Source organism: Saccostrea cucullata, unplaced genomic scaffold, assembly GCF_032062105.1.
Source record: "Saccostrea cucullata isolate Sc308-1 unplaced genomic scaffold, CSIRO_AGI_Scuc_v1 ctg181, whole genome shotgun sequence".
Taxonomy (NCBI): Eukaryota; Metazoa; Mollusca; class Bivalvia; order Ostreida; family Ostreidae; genus Saccostrea; species Saccostrea cuccullata.
Window position 1 is genome coordinate 336,658 of NW_026936455.1, and position 12,364 is coordinate 349,021.

Consider the following 12,364-nt stretch of genomic DNA (forward strand, 5'->3'; position numbering starts at 1 on the left):
AGGAAATACCATTCATCATGTGTTTTCTTTAACAAAAGCTTTACCAATTCCATATCAACCCTTGAAGGAACAAAGTTTGAGTGGGATAAGAACCAGATTAGAACATTTGCAGATTTTGGTCATTGATGAGGTTTCCATGGTGTACAAAAGACTATTGTATTACATTCATGAACGACTTGTCCAAATAAAAAAGTGTAAAGAACCATTTGGTGGCGTATCTGTGATAGCAGTTGGAGATTTTTATCAACTTCCACCTGTTAAACAACGAAAAGATGAGAGGTTGTATAAAGAAAATGGCTCATATCCAATTGACTACTGGCTAGATTTTTTTGAAATTGTAGAATTGGACGAAATAATGCGACAGCGTGAAGATAAAGCATTTGCAGCTGTTTTGAATTCATTGCGTATTCGAACATCTGAAGAACCCTTATCAGACGAAGCATTGGAAACGCTGCAGGAATGCATCAGAGAAGGACCAGATGATGTTCTTCATGTTTATTCTACAAACCAAGAGGCAAATGAATACAATCTTAAAATGTTGCATGGGAATTGTGAAGAATTAATTGAAGTGCATGCTGAAGATTATCAGAAAGACAAGACAACAGGGAAATTAACTTTACGTGACAAACCTTTGGTTAGTACCCGAGTTGATGGCCTCTCTGCTTCCTTACTTTTGGCTGTGAATGCAAGAGTAATGCTAACACGAAATGTATGTGTTGAGGATGGACTAGTGAATGGTGCAATGGGATATATTTCAAATTTTGTGTTTAAAAGAACACAGCCTGCACATGCAGTAGAAGTAGTTGAAGTCATTTTTGATAGTTCCAGTATTGGTAAAATACAAGGGAAGAAAACACCGAAAGGAAATTTTGTCCCTATTAAAAGAGTGGAGGAAGAGATAAATGAGAAAAATATAAAGAGTGTTGTCAGGCATCAATTTCCGCTGAAACTGTCATGGGCATGCACAGCACATAAAGTTCAAGGCATGACTGCCAAGAATGTTGTTGTGAATTTAGATCGGACTTTCTCTCCTGGTCAAGCATATGTCGCCATCAGCCGAGTTACTTCAAAAGATGGTCTATTCATTGAGACAAATGATGAAAGTGTCCTGCAGAAAAAAATTTATGCCGATTTAGATGTGAAGTTAGCCCTTAATAGAATGGAGAGATACATTTTAGATGAAGAATGGACATGCAAGTTAACAAAGTTTGGAAATTACAAAACAATTCTTTTGTTCAATGTACAGAGTTTGAGAGGACACTTTCAGGAGATGAATTGTGACAACAGGTTAATGAAAGCTGATTTTGTATGTTTAACGGAAACATGGCTGAGAGAACAAGAGAACATTCAAGATATTGAAATTCCAGGGTTTGACTTTCATCATATTTCACGTAACCAGTGTTACGATGATAGTGAAGATGTGATGACAAGATTAAAAACAGCTAAAGGAGGTGGGGTTGGCGTGTACAAGAAGAAAACAAATGAGACAATCTTGATCAATGCTTTGGAATACAAGAATGTAGAGGGATTAACTGTAGAAATCCATGAGGAGGATATCGCAATCATTGTGCTCTACCGACCAAGTGTACTGCCTGTAAACAATTTTCTTGATACATTGCAAAAAGTCGTGGATTTTTACAAGAAGCTTTTTAGCAACTTGATTATTATTGGTGACATGAATGAAGATGCTAAAGTGAAAGGACCCATACAAACGTTTTTGGAATCAATGGGATTTATGCAGTTAGTGCAGTTTTACACAACAGAAGGTGGAACAACATTAGATCATGTATATGTTACTAGTTCTCTGGAAGCCTGTGTACACCAAAAATCATTGTTTTTCAGTTATCATGAAGCCATTGAAATTCATGTGAGAAATCAATAAAGTTCAGACTAATTTTGAGTTCACATTCTTTTGAAAAGAAATTATTTTTTCATCTTGCTTGATGAGAAATGTAAATCTATTATCTGATATAATCTTTATTTCAAAGTCATTGGTCCTTATACTAAGTTTACTTCTTTTTCTATATTCATTAAATTTTTGGTACCTTTTCAATGGTTGACAGATCATGTGACATTGTTGGGATGACACTGTATTATTTTTTTTTTAGATAAATAATTAGTAAATAGAAAAAAGTGAATTTCTTTGTAAAGAAGAGCATAGTCCTGAAATTATATGATATCAAGTATTATATGTTGGTAATATTTGTGTTTTTTATTGTATTTAGAAATCGTCACAGAGCTCCAGATTAGAATCCACAACCACTTTCAATGACCAGACTTCCATGCAGTAAACTCTATATTTACAGAAGATAAAAAAATATCTACAGATTGAAGGTAATATGTCCAAGTAAGTTTTGAGAAATGCATTGGTTTATATTTCTAAAATTAAATATTTTCAGAGGATTCATTTGCAAGATGCAAATTTTATGATTAATTAATCAAACATGTGTGTTTAAGTGTAAGAAGAATGTGTTCTGCACATTTTGGATCTGCCTGTAAATATAAATTTTCTTCTTGTTGAATGCATTTTATTTTTCAATATCCTCTTCCTCTGAAAAGAAATCTTGGTTTATACTTGTCTCCCTTTCTCAAATTAAAGAAAATGATTTTTTTAAAAATTTATCCCCTTTCCACATAGCATACTACATGACTGTACTTGTAATTTTATTCGAAAGAAATCAAATTGTGTTAAAATTTAATGTTTACTTTTGGAAAAAAGTTGTAAAGTTTGCCAAAAAAACTAATGCCCACTTGCTTACATGGTTGAATTGAATTAAGAACAGATTTTATAATTTTAGAAAAATATTTTTATGATTTGTTTTTGAGGATATCTTTCAAATCTGAATTAATCTTCTACACAAAGCATACTATAGTATAGCATTAAAATTAGAACTCGCATCAGATTCTATATTCTCTATACAAAGTAAAAAAAAAAAGGTATCTGACATTGTTTATGATTGAAATTTTGCAAACGAAATTTAGATGTAATTGTCCAGGAGAGTAATTGATAGCTGGTACAGTGTATTTCAAAAATATAATGAACAATTATTGTGAAGAAAAAGGAGTCATTTGCATTCTTACTCTGTATATTTCATTGAAAAACCCATTTTTACTAAAACTGTTGTGAGGTCTATTTTAGCTTAATTTTTATGATTTTCCACTGAATCATGCAGAATTGTTGAAATTTTTATTGTCTTAAAGTATTCAATGTATAACAACCATATTTTGTACGTAATAAATGAATGATTCAATATCTTGAATCATAGTAGCATTTTGAAGGAGTTATCAAATAAAAATGCTCCACTAAAGGAATTAAGAAAATTTTGATTATTGTCCAATTAATTGCATCTTGAATTTTACAATGAAGTCTATAGGCAGCAGATGTTTTCATCTGATATTGTAAAAAGTAATTTGAATTTCAAACAAATCACTTAGTAAAAAAGATGAAAAAAAACTCTGTCTTTATAAAATATGAATTAAATTATTAACTGCAGAAATTTTGAGAAATCAAAAATTTTCTTTTTTTCTTCTTTTCATCAAGGGCAGATAACTCTCGTTACATGTTTTCAGTCTTCTGAATTTGGCACTTTTATAATTATCTAGCAGTGTGTTTTAACCAGTTTAAAATTATCAAAAATCATTCAAAATCCCTTCATTATACATTTAATAACTCTAAACTAACTAAATGAAAAAAGTATGAAATTGTCATGACAAAAATTTCTAACTTCAAATTACTATGATTTTCATACCACACGCTTCAAAAGCGGGAGGGTATATAGTATTCGTTCTGTCCATCTGTCTGTACGTCGTCTGTTACGCTTTGGGGTACCCATCTCTCATCCGTAACTCTTCTCATACCACTGAGTGAAATTTGAATGAAATGAATGAATGAATGAAATCCGACACATTTTGGGTTTCCCATAGCAAAACATGGATCTGCCATTATATTCATGTTGGAGGCGGGGGGTATCATTTAGTAATCTCATTGCTCACAGTACCTCTAGTTTTTATGCCCCCCTTCAAGGAGGGAGGGCATATTGCTTTGCTGCTGTCTGTCGGTCCGTAGGTCTGTCGGTCGGTCTGTCGGTCCACTTAGTTTCCGTTCATATTCTTCCCAACTGTTGTACATACTGAAATAAAATTTGGTATACAGATATATCACATGAATATCTAGATCAAGTTCTGTTATGGGTACGATCGCACCATTTTTGACAGAGTTATCCCCCTTGGACTTGGAAAAATTCCAATTATTTGAAGTTTCTGTTCATTTTCTTCGCAACCGTTGTACATATTAAAATGAAATTTGGTATACAGATATATCACATGAATATCTAGGTCAAGTTCTGTTTTGAATACAATTGCACCATTTTTGACAGAGTTATGCCCCTTGAACTTGGAAAAATTTCAATTATTTGCAGTTTCCATTCATTTCCTTTGCAACCGTTGCACATACTAAAATGAAATTTAGCGTACAGATTGATCAGAGGAATATCTAGGTCAAGATCTTTTTTGGATATGGTCACATCAATTTTGACAGAGTTATGCCCTTGGACGTAGAAAAATTCCAATTATTTGAAGTTTCCGTTCATTTTCTTCATAACCGTTGCACATACTGAGATGAAATTTAGTATACAGATTTATCAGATAAATATCTAGATTGAATTTTGTTTTGGGTACCATTGCACCATTTTTGACAGAGTTATGCCCCCTGGACTTAGAAAAAAATTCCAATTATTTGCTGTTTCCTTTCATTTTCTTTGCAGAGGTTGCACATACTAAAATGAAACTTGGTATACAGATTTATAAGATGACTATCTTGGTCAAGTTTTGCTTTGGGTACATGTACAATCGCGCCATTTTTGACAGAGCTATGCCCTTTTGGACTTGGAAAAATTCCAATTTGGGGGGAGGGGGGCATAAGTGTTTTACAAACAACTCTTGTTTAATAAAGCAGTTTTAACATTTTTATTTCACATATCCCATGTGATAGCACCGGAATTCCCCCCAGATAAAATTATTTTTGAAATATTGTGAAGAGTTGCAAAGAATTATACATTCTCATGGAATTGTTTTGTAAAACATGTTTTGATTGGCTAATGCACTGTTGTTTGAAACAGTAAAACGAGCATTAACAAAGCAGAAAGCTTTTCATTGTGATGTCATAATAGAGCGACACAAAAACACAATGCCCTATGACGTGTTTCATGTAAACTTAATAAAATAATGCGTAAACAACAAACAAAATGCATAGATTGCATTAGAATGGGAATAACTAATCTTCTAATTTGATATTTGCAACCATTAATGCTGATTTAATGGTCGCAAACATCCGTTTTATTGTTTGCGACCATTAAATCAGTATTAACAGTTGCAAATTCCAAATTGGAAGACAGTAAAATTCCCTAATTCTATGGTGTTTTATCAAGAATGAGATACAAATAACTTTTTTTTCAAAAATGTATTATTCAGTGAATTATATCTGTTCTTATAGAAAAGCAAATTCAAAGAATTGTGGTCCCCCGCTTTTGGTGTCTTTGTGGTTGAGAAGTCATTTTAATGACATATTGTTTTAAATATGAATGCCATATCATATGTTATTCAGAAGTTGTCACCAAAGTTGATTTTTACAAAAAAAAATAGGTCAAACTTGTAAGTTAAGGTCAAGAGGTGAAAAATTGTAGCATGCTCGTAAATCTCATTCCACAGGAAATGCACATGTCAAATATGAAAGCCTTATCTCTTCTCGAAAGTTACAAGAAAAAAATATGACTTTTGAAAAGAGATCAAACATCAATGTTCAAGGTCATGCAATCACAAATCATGGTGTATTTAGAAAGGTCATGCAACAGATAATATATATGTGAAATGTAAAAGCACTTTCTCTTTCATTCTTATTTCCATTCTCATGTCGATACGATATTAGTCTCGTTTTCCCCAGACTCTCGCTCTCGAGACTTAGCCCGAGCGAGAGTCTGGTCTGATTCCTATTTAATTTTTGTAACCAGTAGAGGTCGCTAAACCGCTAACAAGATGGCGACTCCCATGAAAATACATGTGAGAATTTACTTTTTAAACAAAGGTATGTGCGTTTTTTGTTCCTTGTAAAGCAGACAAAGGTATTTTAATATGTTTTTCGGTGTGACCGTTGGGGCGAGCGCAGTTGTACCATCAAAAACATTGAGATCAGCCACTTCGAACGTCAAGCCGCACGAGACATCTCGACTAGCTGTGACGTCACACGACGTCACAAAGCTCGTCGGAGCTTACGGAGAGCCGAGCGTCTGTTTGAAACTATAGAACTAGTGCAATTTTTGTCGAAAAACATTGCAGAGTTATTTCTTGTTTCTTTGAAAGATTTCTACAAACTGAAAGTCTGATATATGCTTTACATAATTATTTATTTATTCGGAAATATTCGCGCAAAGGACATTGGGTAGTGCAGGAATTCTGGGAATGTTGCACAGAGAAATTTGGCTGACGTATGTACAGATTTCAATCCGAATTTCCTCTGTTCTTACACGTTAGTCTATTGAGCTCGCTGCGCTCGCTATTATAAATCCAGATAAAGGTAAAGGCGCAGCCTCTGACTTCTTAAAAAATACATTTCATAGCATCGAAGAAAATGTATCAGCCAATGAAAATCCATACCGATTTCTCGGTAAGCCTCGATTTGAAATTACAAAAATTAAATAGAAATCAGACCAGACTCTCGCTCAAGCTAAGTCTCGAGAGCGAGAGTCTGGGGAAAACGAGACTAATACGATATATCCTGGTGAGCATAAGATAAAAGATAACACAAAGACTGACACATCTGTTTCAAATTTGGAAAGTTTACTTGAAAAAGACGTTAATGGTTATCTAACAACTAAGCTCTATGATAAACGTGATGACTTTAACTTTCCTATTGTCAATTTATAAATTTGAGTTAATATATGAGTTTTTTTTATATCTTAGTTGATCCAATGTGGAAGAGCATGCTCTTCTTATGAAGTTTCTAAAACAAGGTGTATTATTGACAAACAAGTTGATTAAACAAGAATTTAAGCAGTCTCGTTTAGAATCATCATTTTGTTAAATGTTATTTTTCTTTAATTCTCCAATTATGAGAATAAGCATTAAGCACAGGGCGGGTGTGACTTGTCAGCAGGGGATACTCACTCCTCCCTTACACCTGATCCCACTTCTAATGTTTTGGAGGTCCATGTTTGCTGTGCTCTCATTCTGTATTGTTTTATGTCTTATACTTTTTATATCCCCCGCTTGAAAAGCGGGAGGGTATATAGTAATTGGTATTTCCGTCCGTCCATCTGTCCTTCCGTCTAGCTGTACATCCGTCCCTCTGTTATGTTTTGGGGTACCCATCTCTTATCCGCAACTCTTCTCATACCACTGAAGGAAATTTAATGAATTTTTAACAGAATCTTTATTACATATTGCCACTGTGCACCATCTATTTAACTTTTTGATCTGACATGTATTTTGGATTTTCCAAAGCAAAACATGGACACTGCCATTTTATTCATATGTTAGGTGGGGGTATCATTTAGTGAGCTCATTGCTCACAGTACCTCTAGTTTAGATTCATTTCTCAATGAACAATAAAGGGGAGGGGGGTTCAAAAAGATTTTCCAAGCCAAAAATAAAAATAGGAAAAATAATAAATTGTCCATATATGAAAAAAACTATTTTAGAAAGGGGTGTGTGTTATGATCAAACTTTGAGTACATTTTTTTCAACATCTTACCACTTTTGTTTTAATAAAATGTAATATGTGCATTTTAAGAGGGGGGTGTAAATGTTCGCCCTAATGCTCAATGCCTTTATTGCGTATTTAAAAAAAGTGGGCAGGAGGGATGGGAGCTACCCTATCTCTATATTGTAGCTTGCACAAATGCCTTGATAGGTACATGTACCTCAATTATTTGTTAGTAAACTTCTTAAAGCAACAATACTTCAATGACAAAATCTCAAAAAAATACAGTATTTAGGAACATATCATCTGTCCTTATGATATGAGGATAAAAATAAAATGGCATAAAATGCATATTTTTTAATGTATCAAACAACCCTCCTCCCCTCTAAAAAGAAATGGTGGTTTTAATTGTGAGTATTCTTTCTTTTTTATTTCCAGAACCATTCTTCAAGAAAAGAAAACAGCTCTTGATGTAGAACAGCTCACTTGAACCATCTTTATCTCTTCCACTTTTCTTCAGAGCAAAAGGAATGAATAACAATGAATGAAAGAATTACAATTTTGAAATGAGTTATTATGGTTTTTAATTGGCAGATGTTTAAAGTTCACTTTTAAAAAAAGTTTATGTTGCTAATAAAAAATTGACATGAGAAGTTGAATCTTTTTTGATGCCCCTATCATAAAGATAGGTAATCAGAGACTACAGAGCTCACCTAATTCAATGTTGTATTTAAATAAGGTAAAGTCCCACAATTTACAATCATTCTTAAAGTGTACATCCCAAAATGCAACATTCATGCAAATGATAGGGCTTGCAGTTACTGGGAAATAGACCTATAGATCCAGAAACTTCAAAATAGTCACCCATCTGCCATCAAGAAAACATAATTCATATTCAGCATCTCTGAATCGAGTCCATTATAGTGTGCATCCTTAGATACATGTATACATGTATAAGCCATGCAAGTTTGCTCAAATATTTCGCATATACCTTCTTTAGATTGAACCTGTTACAGGTACAAAATCTTTATCCTGTTCACTCATCATTGAAATGTAGGTCAGATGCAGTATCTGAAGTAATTCCATTAGTATGCATCCTTACGTTTCATCAATGCAAGTTTGTTCGACAAAGGGCTTATAGGTACTTGGAAATGAGACCTACATAAAACAAGAGGCCCACGGACCTTGTAGGTCACCTGAATATCATGTAACAACTTTCAAACAATTGAATTTTGAGGCCATGAAATTCACAATTTTGAAAGAGGTGCCATTGCTTATCATAATCATACACTTAGTTTGCTTACTCTAGTTACTTAATACCCAGAGGTAGATCAGAGTAACGAAGAAAAAATGCATTTCCAACTTATTACCAGTTGTGCACCCTACCCCAGAGGATTCACTGACCCTGGTTCAATTTATTTCAAAATGTAGGAAATTTGATCGTCAATTTTATTTCATCATAAATGGTTGATTAATACTCAAGAGCAGATTTCAAAGGATTAATTTATTTTCAGACTATTTAACCCCCCCCCCCTACCCCTGACCCAGGGGGGATGAAATTAACCATTTTGATAGAGGCACCTTTTTTTCATCTTATATATACTCAGATCATTGGCATAATACCCAGGTGCAAAGGAAAAGATTTTCGGAGAAAGTATTTTCACTATATAATTAAAGACCCCACTTACACAAAATGGGTAAACCCCTGACACAGGGGCCATGGAATTTACAAATCAGGCTGAGGTACTCTTGCTAATTATAACTGTTTAGTTTATTGAGTACCCAGGAGCAGAAAGAATTTTTTTTCCACTATATAATCAATAGAGCCCCACTCTAACATCAGAACCCCTGACCCCGGAGCCATAAAATTCACAATATTGGTAGAGCCACTCTTGCTCACCATAACTATGTACTTAGCTTATATACTAGTAATACTCAGGAGCAGAGAAGAAGATTTTCAAAGAAATAATGCATTTTTAATATATAATCTATTTAGCCCCGCCCTAGCACTAGAACCAATGACTCTAGGGCCATGAATTTCACAATTTGTGTAGAGGACTCGATGCTTATTACATTCATACCAACAGATTAACTGCTCAATGTTCAGGAGTAGAGAAGATTTTTAAAGATTTCATTAATTTCAGTGGTTTAATAAGATGTATTAATGTGATTCCAAGAAGGATTCCAAAAAAGAGAAGTTATATTTTTGACGACCGGAAGTGACGGCGGACAATATTAACCCTAATGGATTTGTCTACTGATCAAGATCCTTTACCCCTATAAGTTTGGTGTCTTAATCTCTTTCCGTTTACGAGATCTTGCTATGATAACTTCTCATTTTGAGGACAGGGAATCAAGTGACCGGAAGTGAATTTTACAAAGGTATTTGAGGTTACTGTAGACATACGCAGTCTAAATAACATATCCGAAAATCATTACAAATACTTTATCTATAAAAAAAATTATGGGAAAGAAAAATACTCAAATTATGTTGTTAAGTTGTACTTTTTGTTTCTGGTCGGACTACCGGTAATATATTTTGAAACTACAAATAAAATGCTATAATGTGATGCAAAAAAAGTTTCATAAAGGAAAAGTAGAATTTTTTAATTTCTTTGATCACTTTCTTTTACGGCCGGAAGTGAGGGCAGAAAATCTTATCCCAAATGGTTTTGCCTACTCATTAAGATCTACCACTCCTTTAAGTTTGGTGTCTTAATCTCTTACGAGATCTAGCTATGATAACTTCTCATTTTGAGGACAGGGAATCAAGTGACCGGAAGTGAATGTTACCAAGATATTTGACGTTACTGTAGATATTTGCAGTCTAAATAACATATCCGAAAATCATTACAAATACTTTATCTATAAAGAATATTTATGGGAAAGAAAAATACACAAATTATGAAGTTTTACTCTTATAACCGTAAGTTGTCGGTTTTGTTTCCGGTGGGACTGATATAATTTGAAACTACAAATAAGATGCTATAATGTATGCAAAAAAGTTTCAAAAAAGAAAAGTTGAAATTTTCGATTTCTTAGATCACTTCCTGTGACGACCGGAAGTGACGCCAGACGATCTTATCCTAACTGTTTTTGCCTACACATCAAGCTTTATCACTTCATTAAGTTTGGTTTCTTAATCTTTTACAATTTACGAGATCTAGCTATGATAACTTCTCATTTTGAGGACAAAAAATCACGTGACCGGAAGTGAGTTTTGCAAAGATCCTTGAGTTTACTGTAGACAGTTACAGTCTGAATAACATGTCAAATAATCATAACAAATACTTTATCTATAAAAAATATTTATGGGAAAGAAAAATACTCAAATTATGTATCTTTCTCTTATAACCGGAAGTTGTCGTTTTTGTTTCCAGTGGTACTGACATATTTCAAAACTACAAATAAGATGCTATAATGTGATACAAAAAAGTTTCCAAATAAGAAAAGTTAAATTTTTCGATTTTTTTATCACTTCCTGTGACAACCGGAAGTGACGGCGGACAATCATATCCCAATTGGTTTTGCCTGCTCATCAAGATCTACCACTTATAAAAGATAGGTGTCTTAATCTCTTTCCGTTTACGAGATCTAGCTATGATAACTTCTCATTTTGAGGACAGGAAATCACGCGACCGGAAGTGAATTTTACAAAGATATTTGACGTTACTGTAGATATTTGCAGTCTAAATAACATATCCGAAAATCATTACAAGTACTTTATCTAAAAAAAAAATTTATGGGAAAGAAAAATACTCAAATTATGTAGTTTTTCTCTTATAACCGGAAGTTGCCGTTTTTGTTTCCGGTGGGACTGATATATTTCGAAACTACAAATAAGATGCTATGATATGATGCAAAAAAAGTTTCAAAAAAGAAAAGTTGAAAATTTCGATTTCTTAGATCACTTCCTGTGACGACCGGAAGTGACGCCGGACGATCTTATCCCAAATGGGCTCGCCTACTTATCAAGATCCATTACTCATATAAGTTTGGTGTCTTAATCTCTTTCCGTTTACGAGATATGACTCAGACAAAATTATTTTGAAAAAAGCGGAAATCGTACATATCTGACGACCGGAAATGACTTTTGAAAAACTGAAAACTACATTTGAAAGATATTTTCACTCTCTATCATCCCTGAAAAATCATCTCTGAGAAATCGTCAAAAAAAGAAAAGGGGAAAAAAAAAATAATAATAATAAAAAGAAACAGTAGAATCACTATAAGGTCTTCCGTCTGAAACGGAAGACCTTAATAATCCAAAACGACACTTTTTGGTAGGTAGGAAGATTTTTTTCCTTTAATATTAAATTATATCAAGTCAATTTACAATCAAAGATTTTTCTAAATTGAATCTTTTTATTCAGCTTAACAAGATTTGGATGTCTTATGTAATTTCAAGCTGAATACACTATATATATATGTACAAGGAACCATTCCGCCGTTCTTGACCTTGACAGAAAGCATTGAATGTATTTAAGTCCAAATATTGGTTAACAAGCTCAGAACCTCGTTATCTTTATCTATTATTTCAATCATCTCTAAAAATCAGATCATTTATATTTTTTTTATCTCAAAACAGGAAGTAACAAAGAACATTGTATATATATTTTAATGGCACTTTGTTTCCAACATTTGTCCAATGTGAATTGTACGTGTAAATGG

The 12,364-nt window shown here is 33.4% G+C and overlaps 1 long non-coding RNA gene across 1 annotated transcript in view; it reads left to right on the plus strand.

Annotated features, from left to right (window-relative positions):
- The window catches only part of LOC134245620 (uncharacterized), a 34,071-nt gene extending 25,753 nt beyond the window's left edge, over nucleotides 1-8,318 (plus strand). Inside the window, exons 2-3 of the long non-coding RNA XR_009987480.1 lie at nucleotides 2,226-2,334; nucleotides 8,132-8,318. This is a non-coding gene — a long non-coding RNA (uncharacterized LOC134245620). The remainder of the gene's footprint in view (nucleotides 1-2,225; nucleotides 2,335-8,131) is intronic.
- Nucleotides 8,319-12,364: the final 4,046 nt, after the last annotated feature.